Raw genomic sequence first — 13,843 nt, forward strand, 5'->3', positions numbered from 1 at the left:
ATGCGAGAGACTATTGCCCTACATTGGGCGCAATTCGGGTGATTACGATGAAACAGAACGGTAAGCCGAGGACACTCTAGACAACACGATTTCTGCACTCTAACGAAATTTGACCTCAGCCCGAGCCCGAAGTTCGTGCTTGCGAAACGCTGTAGGGACGTCACACGTGAGCATGTAGCAACGGGCGCACTCGACTAACTTGGAAGCAAATGTCCTCATTTTTTTTTTCTGGCAGTTTATCTCATGTCGTGGCAACGCGTGCAAGGGTGAAATTTTGCCTCACGAACAGGCATAGCGCTCCCTTACCAACTTATAGCCAAGACGTCCGTCGTCTTCTCCTAACCAACTTCCGCACGCTGAGCGATTACCGCTAGAAATGCGGGGAAAAGCCGACACGTAATATGAGCACATTTATACGCCACCTCCACACGCTTTACTTTATTTATTTATTTTTATTTTTATTATTGTTATATTTTTTATTTTTTTTTAGGTCATCAGAAAAGAACAAGCCAGTAGATACACGATTGAAGGCACAGGGAATAGGTTGGTGTTTTGGTTTGGTTTATAGTATAGTTTATAAGCTTTTTCATCGAGCGAGGGGGTTTTAGAAATGCCTCCTGTTTGGACTGTCGGAAATCTGTTCCGCTGCAGCTTCCACTGTGCTAACGAGAGGTGCACACGACAGTCTAGCGAGCAATACGACAGCGCTCAGGAAGCCCTTCTTGCAGAGGCCTAGAGTTTAACATTATAAGGCTATTAGCGATGCCGTATTTGAGGACTCCGGATTAATCTAGACCCACTTGGGGACCTTTACCGTGCAAATGCATCGCACAGCAAACGGGCGCCTTGTTTTTCGCTTCCGTTGCACTTGGGTTCACCAGTCGAGCACCGTAACCAATGCTCCACCGCGGCGGGCTAGTTTGGTGTTTCGATTAGAAAGGTTACTTCGCGTCTCATATATATACACTTTTGCGGGGCTTATTTAAATATACCACATTGCTGCTTGTTGTAAAGAGTCTATTTCTAGCTGTGTTTCAGCTTCCAGTAAAGAAAAAAAAAACACCCTTGATTCACTTTGCCAGCTTTTCTCTCGGTTGCCAAATTCTATAAACTATTTCCCACAGTTCTCTGTTGACCTCTGAAAGTGAGTAAGTTTCAGCCTTTCAGCTGCAGTAAAGCGAGATCGCCACAACCTGCTTACAATTTGAACCTACTCAGATTTCGCAGTCATTAGGAAACACCAGCACTCCATGATACCAAACTTCCACGTGTAATTTTGGCGAATGTTACAAACGGGGTGGCATTATTTAGGACGATGTGGAAACTACCTTACCGGTTATATCATAATCTAACCTCCACATTACGCGCTAATTTCGATAGAAGAATAGATACCGCCTAGAAAAAACAAAAAGAGAAAAAAGATAGGCTGCGGTTGAAGAAAATCGGGGGGGGGGGGGGGGGGGGGGGGGGGCGATGCACAGCGTCGGCGTGAAAACAGGACACGAAAGACCAACCTTCTTTAAAGAGCAGAAGAACGGAAATCTGAGCTAGTAGTAGGAAATCTGAGTTCTTTAAAGAGCTCTCACGCGCGCGCATTCGTTTCCATCGCGTTCGGCTAGGGATCGCCGCGGAGGACCGACTGCCGCGCGCGCTTGTCTCGTTCTGGCAGGCGTTTCCTCCTCGTTCTGCGATTGTGACAAGGCCATCGCGTCCCGGCGCGAAAGAGCCAAGAGTGCACGCAACGCCGCTAGCGCAGGCTATCCTAGCCGGGCCGCGCACAAGGCTTCACGGTGTTGCTATAAAAACCCCTTTCGGCGTCGCAGGTTCCCTTCGGTCATCCATACATGCGCGACGACAAAGCAGGCTCGACGGACGGTGCGGGGTTAAGAGCAAGGAAGTTTCGGCAGCAGTACACGATATATGCACGGATCGCTATAGCACGCGCACCGCAAGAACCACCGCGGGCACCTTAGAAGGACGCAGCTGGTGCACAGCAGAGCCTCTATCTACCATAACGCGTTACGCTACCGGTAACATCTTTTGCCAACTTTTCTCTCTTTTTTTCTTTTTTTTTTTTTTTTTTTTTTTTGCGTTTACCCCCTCTGTGAGATACACAGAAGCATGCTGAGAGCACGGCAGGGAGGCGTATAGATATCACATTCTTGGGCGCGGCGATCGCCGGAATGTTTTCCTGATACGCAGAAACGTACGCAAAAAAAAGTGGGAGAGAAACGCGGTCTAAGAAAAGCGCTAGGCCGTGAATGACAAGGCAGAAAATAAAAACAGCAAGAGGGGCGCCGACCAGAACGCGACGTCCTGCGCGGGACCACGCGGCTCGCTGGTCGGCGAGGATCTGCATGAGTAGCGTGACCGCGTCTTCTTGCTTCACCTTCTGGTCGCTACATTTCCTTCGTCCTTTTTTCGGTTCTGCCGGGAGGTCCGTGGGGGAAAAAAAGAAAAAAAATGGGGATCAACTCGGCGCCGCGGTACATGTGAGGCGTGCACTCCCCGCTCCGGTTGCATATGAGCGGTATAAAGCATTAGCACGGCTTCCAAACCTACACGCGGTGGTACGCCTCCGCGCGAGTTATACACGCCGCCCGCGAACGACGCGGGGCAGTATATCTGCGCTGGGTACAGACTCGGACGGCTTGCACGAATGCGCGGGCCCGTGCCGCATGCATAATAGGTGCCAGATAAGAAAAGAAGCTCGGCAGGAAGGAAGTGCCGCACAGCCGGCCGACTCTCAAAAGTGGGTTTGTATTCCAAGGAACCCAGTAGAACGACACTCTTCGCTTGAAATATTTCTCGGGCAAAACAGGCAATTCAGGCGCGTTTTCAACTTTCTAAGAAAAGTCTGCTCGTATCTAAGCGAAAGGCAAGTTACAAAGCCGCATGAAGCTCAGTTTTCGGCTAGAGGTCTCAAAATCTGCTGCTCCAATGACTGTCCAATATTTTTCTTTTCTTTTTTATGCCACGCCAAGCGTCGGTGATTCACTTGTAAGCGTCTCTCCGTTAAGAGAAGGACTCAAACAGGAAGTCCTGAACATTTCTTTATCTCTGTGTGATGTTTCAAGACGTGATAAAGAGCAAGATATCCTTCAGGTCCTAGCAAACAAGAATTTGCCAGTTCAGCAAGCCGAGAGCAAGGTTCCTAAAAAAGAGTATAACTTCCCTCATTTATTATATTTGCCTGCCTCATGGTAGCATTCATCCCACGTGCGTATGGGCAATGCCTGATCTTTCTCACTGTAGAGGCCAGGCAAAGCAATCTTTTCCCCTTTATTGTTACATTGTCAAGAATTGAAAAGCTGTTTTTCAATACAAAAGATAAGTTTTTCAAGACACATGGTATGTATGGCGGATATTTCGTCAGCCAGATGCAAGGCAGAAGGGAAGTGTTCTTCGAATGGGCTTCGGTTGCGACGAGCAGAGGCTGCTGAATATGTCGGATACTTAAAAGCGCCTGCCTGGTGAACCTCGCGCATCCTCCACGGGAAAAAGATCCGTCGCTTCGATTGAAGGTGGAGGACCACACACCGAAACGGCCACCACCCCGTAATATCAAGGAAAATCGAGTGTCTGCTAAGAACCGGAACCAGATAAGGCAAAAAGTGCTAACAGAGAAACGAAGGCGAGGAGGTTTGCTCGGCGTAACGGAGCCCACGAGAAATCAGAGCAGAAATATCTTTCTGCGTCAAGCCACAATTTCTACGGCTCAGTGCATCGGCCCCTGCACTTGGCTGTGGCGTTGAGGTAAAGATTAAAAAATAAGCGCGGAAATGAAAAGAATTACTTCTTTTATTCCGTCTTGGTTTCGAGTCGTTCTGAAACAAGATATTTTTCTGCTCTCAGACATTCGTAGGTTTGTCTCACGCCTCAAAAGAAGCGCTGCGAATATATCTGCGAACATCTTCGCACAAAAATACAAAAAGGCAGTAAGGCATCGCCATAGCCATTGTGTGCTGGAACCGCGCTCATTTTTGACTCGCAGCCCATTCCAGGAGTGAGCCCCTCGACCTCTACGAACGGTGGCATTGTGCACACTAGCGAGGCTAGTGCGGGAGCACCGTATCCTAATGCTTTGCGCGATACAGACGCTCCAAAGAAACAATAACAAATACGCTATATCAGGTTCTCGATATCCTGGAACCATTGATTCTCTTTTTGTCTTTCGGCAAAATCTGCCTTTCTGAGCTTGATAGCCTTCGTTGCAAAAACATATACGTATAACTGATCAGCTGTAAGCTATGTGGCGTGCCAACTTGTGCTCGAAGTAATCGATAAACATTGTCAGTCCGCGTTTGGGATGCTAGCGACTTCCCTTGGCCTTCCTCCTTTTTTTTTAACTCTCTCTTCCTTCGCTGGCTTCGGTTTATAGTGAATGGACAATAAGTTAGCTGGGAAGGCACAGAAATGCTTACCGGTAGGTGCACAAACTACATAAAATACATTAAACTACATTAACTACATAAACTACATAAACTACATAAACTACATAAAATACATAAATTGTCAGCTTGACAGCACGCTGTGATTCTGCAGCTCTTCTGAGCCAAGCACGTGAGTTCCATCGCCTACGGCCTGTCTACAGACCCTGGCCGGTACAACGCACGACCACAGTTCTAGCGGCAACGACACGGCCTCGCATAAATGCATATCCTCCTCACCTTATAAGCTGTATCAGCCATTCCTGGTTGCGCGGCGTACGCTAGCAAAACACCCACCGGCTCGGTGTTGCACTTTTTTTTTTTTTTTTTTGGGGGGGGGGGGGGGGGGGATAAGTTTCTTAATATTTATAGCTTCTCGATAGGAGGAATATTTCCGACGCTTGGCGGGCATTTGTGGCGTTTATTAGACTTTTTCGTTGTATTATTTACTGTTTACGACACAATGCGAAAAACAGAAAGGCACAAGGTACACCGTCTGCAATTTGCAAATCCGTATACCGGATGTGGTCGCTTCTGTATGGAGGCAAGCAAAATACAATATAACGCTTGTGTACACTATAACTAAGTGCACGTGAAAGAACATCATGTGACTGAAATTGATCCGGGGGCTTCCAAGGCTTGCCCTATGGACAACCTGCGAAAAGTTTGCCGTATCAGTAGCGGCGCTGTGACACGCAGCCAGCCTAGCGAGATGGGTAAGCAAAACCCTAGTGCTCTTTTATGCCACCTGCCTATGGATTTTGACGTAAGCGTGTCGAAGCCGCCCACGGCTTACGTCAGTTAACTGGACAGCGTCGACAGAACATGCGCAAGCAACGTTATTATTCATACACGCGCCTCTAACAGTCCGGAATGGTTCCCACGTTTATCGCGACCCAAGCGGCTGACGGTAACAGCGTTTAGGCACACAAAGGAACGATCGCAGCGCCGTCTGAGCTCTGCAGGTTGCATTATGACCCAACAGTAATGACCCATCCGAGGCGGCGATTTGGAGCAGCTCTCAGAATCCTCGAAGGAGCATGATATATATCGCGGTCCAACACAACTAATGAATTGAATCCAAGTCACATATTGAAACATATGCTTTGAGTCTAGCGCGTCAAGAAGAGTTGCTCTGGTCGCCGACTGGAATGCGCAGTTAGGCACTTAGAAATTAAATTCAATTCGAAGTCAGCACGACTCTTAATCTCAATGCGTTCTAGCACGCCATTGTTAGATCACGCAATGTTACGATTTATCACGTTCAGTGGGAGGCCTGAACTGCAGTAATTCCCTTGCAAATCCGGCCTGGTCTCCTATATCATAGTAAAAACTGACTCTCAAGCTCATCACTTCGTCGCAAAGCCTTCATGTGAGGCCTGACACGATTAGCGCTGCAGCCGGCGGCCCGCATCGGCAGACCAACCGACCCTTCAGCGCTGTCGGTGTTCAGGAGGAAGTGACTTCCCTCACGGCTGCAGATGCGGTGCCGCCTTGTGGCAAGAACGGCACACGACAGGCGCGTAAAACGTACGCTTCCTGATCTGCTTGATGCCGTTTTAAACGCCACTCGCGTCCTCTCTCTCTGCTCTTTTCCTCCCACTCCTTCTCCTTCAGCCTATCTTTCATTATTCTACCTTCTCTTTCATTTGTGTGAAAATTACCCTCTGTACACAATAAGCAGTTAAAAGAAGAAACATGTAAACGAAAAAAAAAAAAAAAAAAAAAGCCGGGCAGAAAGAATCATGCGAGTGTGTTTTCGCGATATGACAGTCTGTCTCTGCGTAACGGTCGCTCCCTAAATTCAACCCGAGCTCAGGTAAAGATATTGCGGTCACAAGAGGCCCTCTTTAACGGGTTCAAATTGGCGGAAGAATGTACGGTGGCTTAAATGAAAAAAAAAAAAAATATATATATATATATCAATCGTTCGCCGTGCAGAATTGATAAGGATGCCAAATTTATTTCGTGCTCATTATTGAAACGCTGAAAGCAGCAATTTAGTTTGCTGCCCACCGAAATTTTCGAACATAATCGCTGGATTTACGATCTGTGATTGAAGGGTGCACTGTTTTTGTCGCGAATCATAAACTCTTTATATACTTTGTGGCTGTAAGAAACGAGTTTTCCATCAACGGCGTGCTTTGAAAACTGCTGTGGACACTCGTTCGTTGTGCGCCCGAAATGTTATGGTAGAGATACCTCTGTATGCGTAAGTCATTGTTCATAGCTGGCGTTGTGATTATCGATCCTTGCGGACATCGCACTGGGCAAAGCACTACTAGATCCGGCCTTTGAATTAGATGAAATATTTTGCCGGCGCTGAATGCTTTCGAAATTTCCAATTTTTGGAAGGCTCAATAACACACTTTCTTTCAAAAGGTAATGAAATAACACTCAAGAAGCGATGCGTGTGTAAAACAAAGTAATGGTATAACGAAAAGTCACATGTTTGAATGACGCATTTCGTTCTGTGAAACCAATGATCCCTCATACGAACACTGGAACAGAGCAAGAATCTTGTTTACCGTCGTTGTGTCTTGACTCCTGAGTCCTGATTGACCCACCTTGTCGTCACGTTGCAGTCCACGTGTCCTAATGTCGGTAATTCAAACAGTGCTTTTGCGAGGTATCATCGCACAGACCAGCTTAAATTCCGGATAAATTTAGTCTGAAAGCACTACTTCAAGCAGTTAAACCCAACCAAAAATGCTGTGGCCTGCATCTGCCGAGCTCCGACAAGAAAAATAAAAAATCCGTCGGAGCAGAGTAGATTTGAAGCCACAAATTTCTCGTGGGAAGCGAGAGAGGAAAGTCTTATAGCTATCGCGGCAGTCGACCACTTCGCCTGTAGACACACTATCGTGCTGTGCATTACACGTCGTCTCTCCATCATTTCCTTTTTCAATTTTTTTTTATTTTATTAATTTTATTTGTCTGGTGCCAAAAGACTTTAGAACGCTTTCTTGCAGCTCCATTGCCTGATTTTGTTGGCTAAGCTCCACCGAAAGCAGTGTTGGTAAAAAAAAATACATTTTAGACATTTTTTTTTATCCTCGCAACTGAATGCCAAATTGTGTATACCTTTACGAACACGCGATCAGTGTGAGTTTTCAAGCGAGACTTGATCACGCTACCAAGTATTCGTAGCACAGCCTATCCCATAGGTGAATCCGAGGCCGCCCTGCGTGTTCTTTGTGTTCAGAAAAGTGGCTTCGAGGAGCGCTGCGTAGAGATGAGGATGCATCGCCGCCTCTCAATGATGGCTCCCACATCTTCGCACACGGGCGCAGCGCAGCGTCTTGCTGACCTAGAATAGACCTCTTTTCTACTATTTCGGGAAAGAAGGAATCTCGGCGGCTTTAGGTAAAATTGCAGGCGGGCTCGATACGCTGGCGCCTCAAAAATGGACAAGTTTCCGCACGCAGTCTTTGTCAAGCATACAGTACAGGCGGTGCTGCCTCCATTCGCCTGCAATGCGAGGCTATCCGAAAGGAGTGGCGCTATCATACCCGCGCAAAGGGTTGGAGGAGAAGAGTGCGGACAAAAGCGTGATCGCGTGAAGGAAGGCAGCAAATAATAAGATAGGTAAGGAGGAGGCGAAGGAGCGAGGCCGCTTTGTCAGAAAGATCTTGTTTAGAGCTCTGGTTTCACGCGGTCAAGGAAACGCGCCTATCATGAGATCGGCGGCTGGCGTCTAAATAAAGAAGTGCCCGGCATTTTTTTTCCGGTCGATACAAGCGTGCATGCACACAACCTTTAAATGAAAGCGCCCCTTTTTTCGTCATCTGCTAATAAGGAAATGCATCGAAAGTCTATATCTGTGTTCAATTCAGAGATAATGCATACACTGCAGCCACGCTAAGGATAGTGTTGGCAGGCTCTCGTGACACGCACGCACACGAAAACCATTCTAACAGGTTCTACTACGGTCCAGTGAAGCGAGCTGACGCTGATGCTGGCTGGTACTTCGCTTGCTTTTTAAAGCGATATCTTGAAGGTTTGAGCGGAAAACACGGCGTTGTCCCGTCGGCGTCCGGAGTCGTGTCGCGAAAGTTTTTATTTGTCGACAGGGTCATGGCGTCACAGCTGCATGACCTCTCGTGGGAATTTCAAACATACCTACAACGTTTACCGGAAACGTGACGTCACAAGTTCAATAAAAGTGACCGAAACTTCACATGTAATGCGAATTATATAAAGTCACCGCATTCGTCAAATGATTTAACTTTATAAATAATTTTCCTTCGCTTAAAGGAAGTGGTTAAGAATTTCAAATCGCAGGCGGGATACGGACCCACGACCCTTTGGTTGCGAGCCAGACACGCTACAGACTAAGTGACGCAAGGCAAGCTTGTGCATCTTGGGAACAAACGGGGTTGATATGTATGCCGCATGTGGCTTCCCAGTAGTACCTTAAGACTGCGTGCTTCTACGGGCATGTGGCAATAACGAGAGAAGACTGCAGGCCGCTTATCTGGCGAGGCCGTTACTTCCAGTCTTAGCGGACGTGATGGACATGCATCTGCGCGGCCGCGGTTCGTTTGAAATTTTTGATTATCTCTTTCTGTAGTAGCTGCGTGCAGTTTGAGTGATGTCTGAAACCTTAGGATAAACTGCCGTTTAGATACCTATAGACGTAGCCCTATTAACGGCATGCTTTAAATGTCAAATGCAAGGTTAAGCCAACTGTCGGCCATGATTCTCCAACGTCCATGCGCTTTGTGAAGGCGCACTATTCATCTCAGATAGAATGCGAAGAAGGTGACCTAACGACTGGAACTGGCTATTTACAGTGTTCCAAAAGTGTTGCACAGGTATTTTTGCATGAACATGCAGCCTTTGACAGAAGCCTGTAGGCCGAAATGAGCGTGCATATATAGTGCGCTGGCACCAGCGTTGACCTCGGAGGCACTGCCAAGCTGCGGCGCTCTTTCGGCGACGATTTTCGCGACAAAATCACAAATGATTTGGATTGTTTGAAATTTAACATCCACAGTGTGCATGAAGGAGGCCGTATGGGGGACGTTGCACAGCACTCCGGTCGCATTTCCTTTTTCGCCTCCACCGAAGCGCCGCCAATGCGGCCGCGATCAAGCAGGGTCCTCCGACTCAGTAGCCGAGCTCCTTGACCACTGAGCCACCGCGGCGAGTGAAACCACAAATTAAGAAAAACATGAGATGAACACTTTCGAAGCCCGGAAAGCGCAAAGTAAATTATTGTACGAAGAACTGTGCAGAAGGACGAAAACCGATGGGCAGCTAAGCTATTCGGCTGTTTCCTGGAAAGACCACTGTGGAGGATGAGAAGTAGAAAACTAACCAGTAAGTAAGTACACAAGATATCAGAGAAGGATGATGAATAGCGTTAAAACGAGGGTCTTATATGCAGAGGGTAAGATTTGAGCAAACTCAGTGGTAAACAAGCCAACTATGGATGTCCATAAAATAGGAAAAAGCAAAACCAGAAGGAAACAACCTATGATATGATAAGCGTACAATCTCCATCACCGGGACGTCGAATATCATCACGGTGACCAGGTCTGGGTATGGAACCACCTCCGGCAGAGAGGTCACTTCAAAAAAACTCTTGCGTCGCTTTTTTTTTTGGTCCCTATAATGTCCTCCGCCGGGTTAGTGCCATGATTTACGAAGCCCTTCCTGAATGGACTGTCAGCTCTTCGCGTCGTGCTTCTCAGTCTGACATTGTGCATTTCAGCAGACTGAAAGCTTGTCACTCCCGCTAAGTGCAGTGTTTGTGCGTGCCGCTCTTTTGATATAGCTTCCTATTCTTCGAGGGGAGATCTGGGTGCTTTGGAACGCTCAGATACAAGAAGATACTCGGGAGGATGGTCCATGCATTGCAGCATGTAGTAAACTCCAAAAGACAATCGAGCACACTTTGTCGCGTACTGTATAGGATTCATTTTTATTCCGACGTCGATTCCAACCAAATCAGAATCTCTGAGGCGCTAGAGCTCAGGAATAACAAAAGTAACGCGAGTGTGTCCAGGGAGCAGGTTATTAAAAGCCCTAGCAGATGTTTACCGTGCCTAAATCTAGTATAACGTGAGAAAGCACTGATTTGGCGCAGGTTATATTGGTAGATGGTAGACGTAACTGATGCCGCTGCCTTACTGCCATCATCTGCCAGAGGCACAGTCGCGAGGAGGAGCGTGAGGCACATTGCCCAAGTTGCCAGGAGCGACATAAATATATAGCCCCGCTTTAACCCTGCCGTACGAACGTGTCTGCGCGGCCTACAGGGGCAGCGCATGTCTAACTCCGGATCCAAGGGTCCTGGGAGGTATACGCTGGATTCTGATCTCACTTTCCCATCTGTATAGAGAAGCCAGATATGTCAGTGCCTGCCAGTTCGACGATGCAGAGAAGGGTGAACCGGTCAGACCTTGTGAAAAAGTGTTCTTGCGATAAAAAAAAAAAAAAATGGGAAAATTGGTGCCATAAAAAAAGATTTGGGATGTCCCTATCGAAACACGGTTTTGTGGAATAAGAGTTAGTATATCCTAAATGTAATTGTAACTCTAATTCGAAAGAATGGTTAATACTATGGTAATTATTGTTGAAGCTGAGAAAGGGTAAGAAAATAAATAAATTCTGAGCCTGACACCCGCGACCACCCCGTTTCAAAGAAGACCAGGCACGCAGCTGGGAATTTTTCCTGGAAGTTACGTAACGTAGCTTCCTGCGCTGAGCGCATACACAGGGATGTGGGTATCATACAAATGATACCATTGTATCGTTTGTGCGACACAATGGTATCGCACAAATGATGCAATGGTAACTAAAACGACAAGAAAAGAAAAGCTTGTCAAAGCATCCTGTCTAAGCGAAAAAACGAGACCAAAGGACACATCTGTCGCTTTAGTGATCAAAACTGGAGCACTGAAGTGGCTGCCATGCCTCTCAAGCGTTTGAAAGAGAAAAAAATTGCCGCGAACAGTTCTGTTCCTGCGCAGGCTGCTTGAAATAAGCACAACGTAGTTTAGTGTTCTGTGCACAAAAAGGTCCATCTGCTCCTTTACCGTATTGCAGGTGAACAACTGAGATGAATACGGGGATATTTTTATTCTGGACAAGCGTTTCTTCTTACCCTGTCTGTGGTCCCTTGTCTTAAAGTTAGCGTGCTCCTTCGAGAATATGCGAACTTAACAACCCCCCCTTCCCCCTCCCTTAAAGCACTGGTACACCGACCCTCCTGGCCTGATAGATCGGTCATCCCATGCTTTCTTCCGAGCCCCAGCGTTAGTGCTAAACTGCAATAAACGATCCTGTATTTATACGCAGGCCGAAAATCAGCATCAAGACACACCATGTTTTTCCTGAACTGCGCAATTCTTACCGTAGTGTGACTCAGTTTTGTAGCTCCACCCTAATATTTGGCACCACGCACCTCATTCGTCCTTTTCGAAACAACGCAACCCCCGGAACCGAGTGAAACAATCCCTACCCGTGAAGAAATTATATATTATTCCCCCTCGTCTTGAAGAGACGTGAAGCGGCACAAAAATAAAACTCTTGCGTGGCTCCAGGAGAGCTTCTGACAGATCTAAGCTTACTTCTGCGTCATGTCACGAGTCAAGCATATACCGGGCATATCTTTAATCACGTACCTTAAAATAGGTCGCGTACGGACTTGGATCGTCATACACGTCATATATCATCCGTACAGGCAAAGAGAACGCTTAGCATGCACGCTTCGCAGAATATATATCCTACTCAAGGGGCCGACAAAGTCACTCTATCTGCTTTTTACCTCGTGTATTTCTTAAGTGCCGGAAAAGTAAACAGGGAACCGCGAATATGCCGACGACAGTAAACGGAGATGCTCTGTGTGCGTTTTCGGTTTCGCACAACTCCAACCGCGGACCACGAAATAATAAAGCCAGTCGTGAACCGGACAGAACGTCGAGCTCACACTCGTCCCTTCTGACGGCTTCTTCACAGGAGGCCATCAAAAAGCCTGCCAGAATCGCTCACGAGCTGAAGCAATATAGCTACTATTGTTGACAGCTCGTCTTAAGATGCGAGATTCTCCTCGAAGTGCTCACGGGCGGAAAGAAAGAACCCGAATGCGTCCGAGGCGAAGACGAACTGCAAGCGCCCCACTGCTTGGGTCACGGCACTGAGATTTTCCTCGAGCCGTTCGTGATCGCCAAGCGGCCTAGTTGGAGCAGCGCTCCGGCCATGTGCCTCGTGCGAGAAAACACTGGTGCTCGTTGTTCACATGCAAGCCCCAAAAATTACAAGCTGTCAGGAATAGCTAAATGTGGCGACAGGTATCCTCAGCTACCTCGTTCGGGCCTACAATAGAAGGCACGCTTAGAACCTACAAACGCAGGACAGCGCGCAGCGAGGTGTCAGGTCGTAGGGTGTATGGCAGCTTGAATAAGAGATAACATAAATACTATTTGAAGACTCGGAACAAGAAGCAAACTTAGAACTTGAAACATGCGCAAAAAACATTGTCACGCACTTGCGGTGACGGGAAAGGACAGCTACACGGGTATATTTGATATGACTATCAAAATTCACTAGCACTTAAAATTAAATCAAATTGATGAGCACACAAAATCGCTAGCAACTAAAGCGACTATAGCTTGCCGAGGTTTAGCGCTACTTCTGCACTTTACTGACCTACAAGAGGCTAACTAAGTGCATAATCGCGCTAGCCTACTTAAATAATATACATTCGCAACATGGTGCCTGACAGGAAGACGCGTCTGGCCTGATGTTGCTACTACCGAACAAGTCATCACATACCGTTACGCAGGCAAGAAGCAAGAGGTAAATTTTGCTACTGTGGTCGTCCGCACGGCGCGCCACCACCCACTCGGGCTGCTACCATTGTATTCTTTTTTTCCCGATCGCCAGCCGACCGTGGCACGGGCTCTCCAGTCAGGTCGCGGCCTTTTCACAGCCTCATTGCGACTGTGTGGGAAGTGACCGTCCTGGCCACTGCACGGAATAATAGTTGAGCTGAGACGAAATAAGGAAACAATAAAGAGAAGCGGGTTTCTAAACCACTCTGCTGGAGCAATAGATTCGCCCTAGTCGGTGCCTCGACAGCAGGAATTATTTTTAAAAAGTAGAGATAACGCCAGTCATTAAAACTACAATACTACTGGCTGGTGACCTATTTCTGTGTTAATAGCACTGACTTTTTGAAACAGAATTGAGTGTTCTGAGCCACTCGTTTTCTGTGACCGTTTTGTACAAGCCGCCGCCATACCATGTCGCGCCGCACCAGCGAGAACAAGGTGAAGTTGTTTATAAATGGCAATGTCTCTCCAAGATGTTCAGGCGGGGCATAGTGCGCCCTGCCTGATATGCTTGCCTGCTTGCCTCAGTACCTCCGTCGGGTGTGCCTTTTAATAAAGAAAATGAGCAAT

At 47.3% G+C, this 13,843-nt stretch overlaps 1 pseudogene; it reads left to right on the plus strand.

Moving 5' to 3' along the window:
* The window catches only part of LOC146204787 (nose resistant to fluoxetine protein 6-like), a 90,196-nt pseudogene that overhangs the window by 43,014 nt on the left and 33,339 nt on the right, over positions 1-13,843 (plus strand).

The sequence above is a fragment of the Amblyomma maculatum genome, chromosome 1, assembly GCF_055883805.1.
Source record: "Amblyomma maculatum isolate TAMU_Amacu chromosome 1, ASM5588380v1, whole genome shotgun sequence".
Taxonomy (NCBI): Eukaryota; Metazoa; Arthropoda; class Arachnida; order Ixodida; family Ixodidae; genus Amblyomma; species Amblyomma maculatum.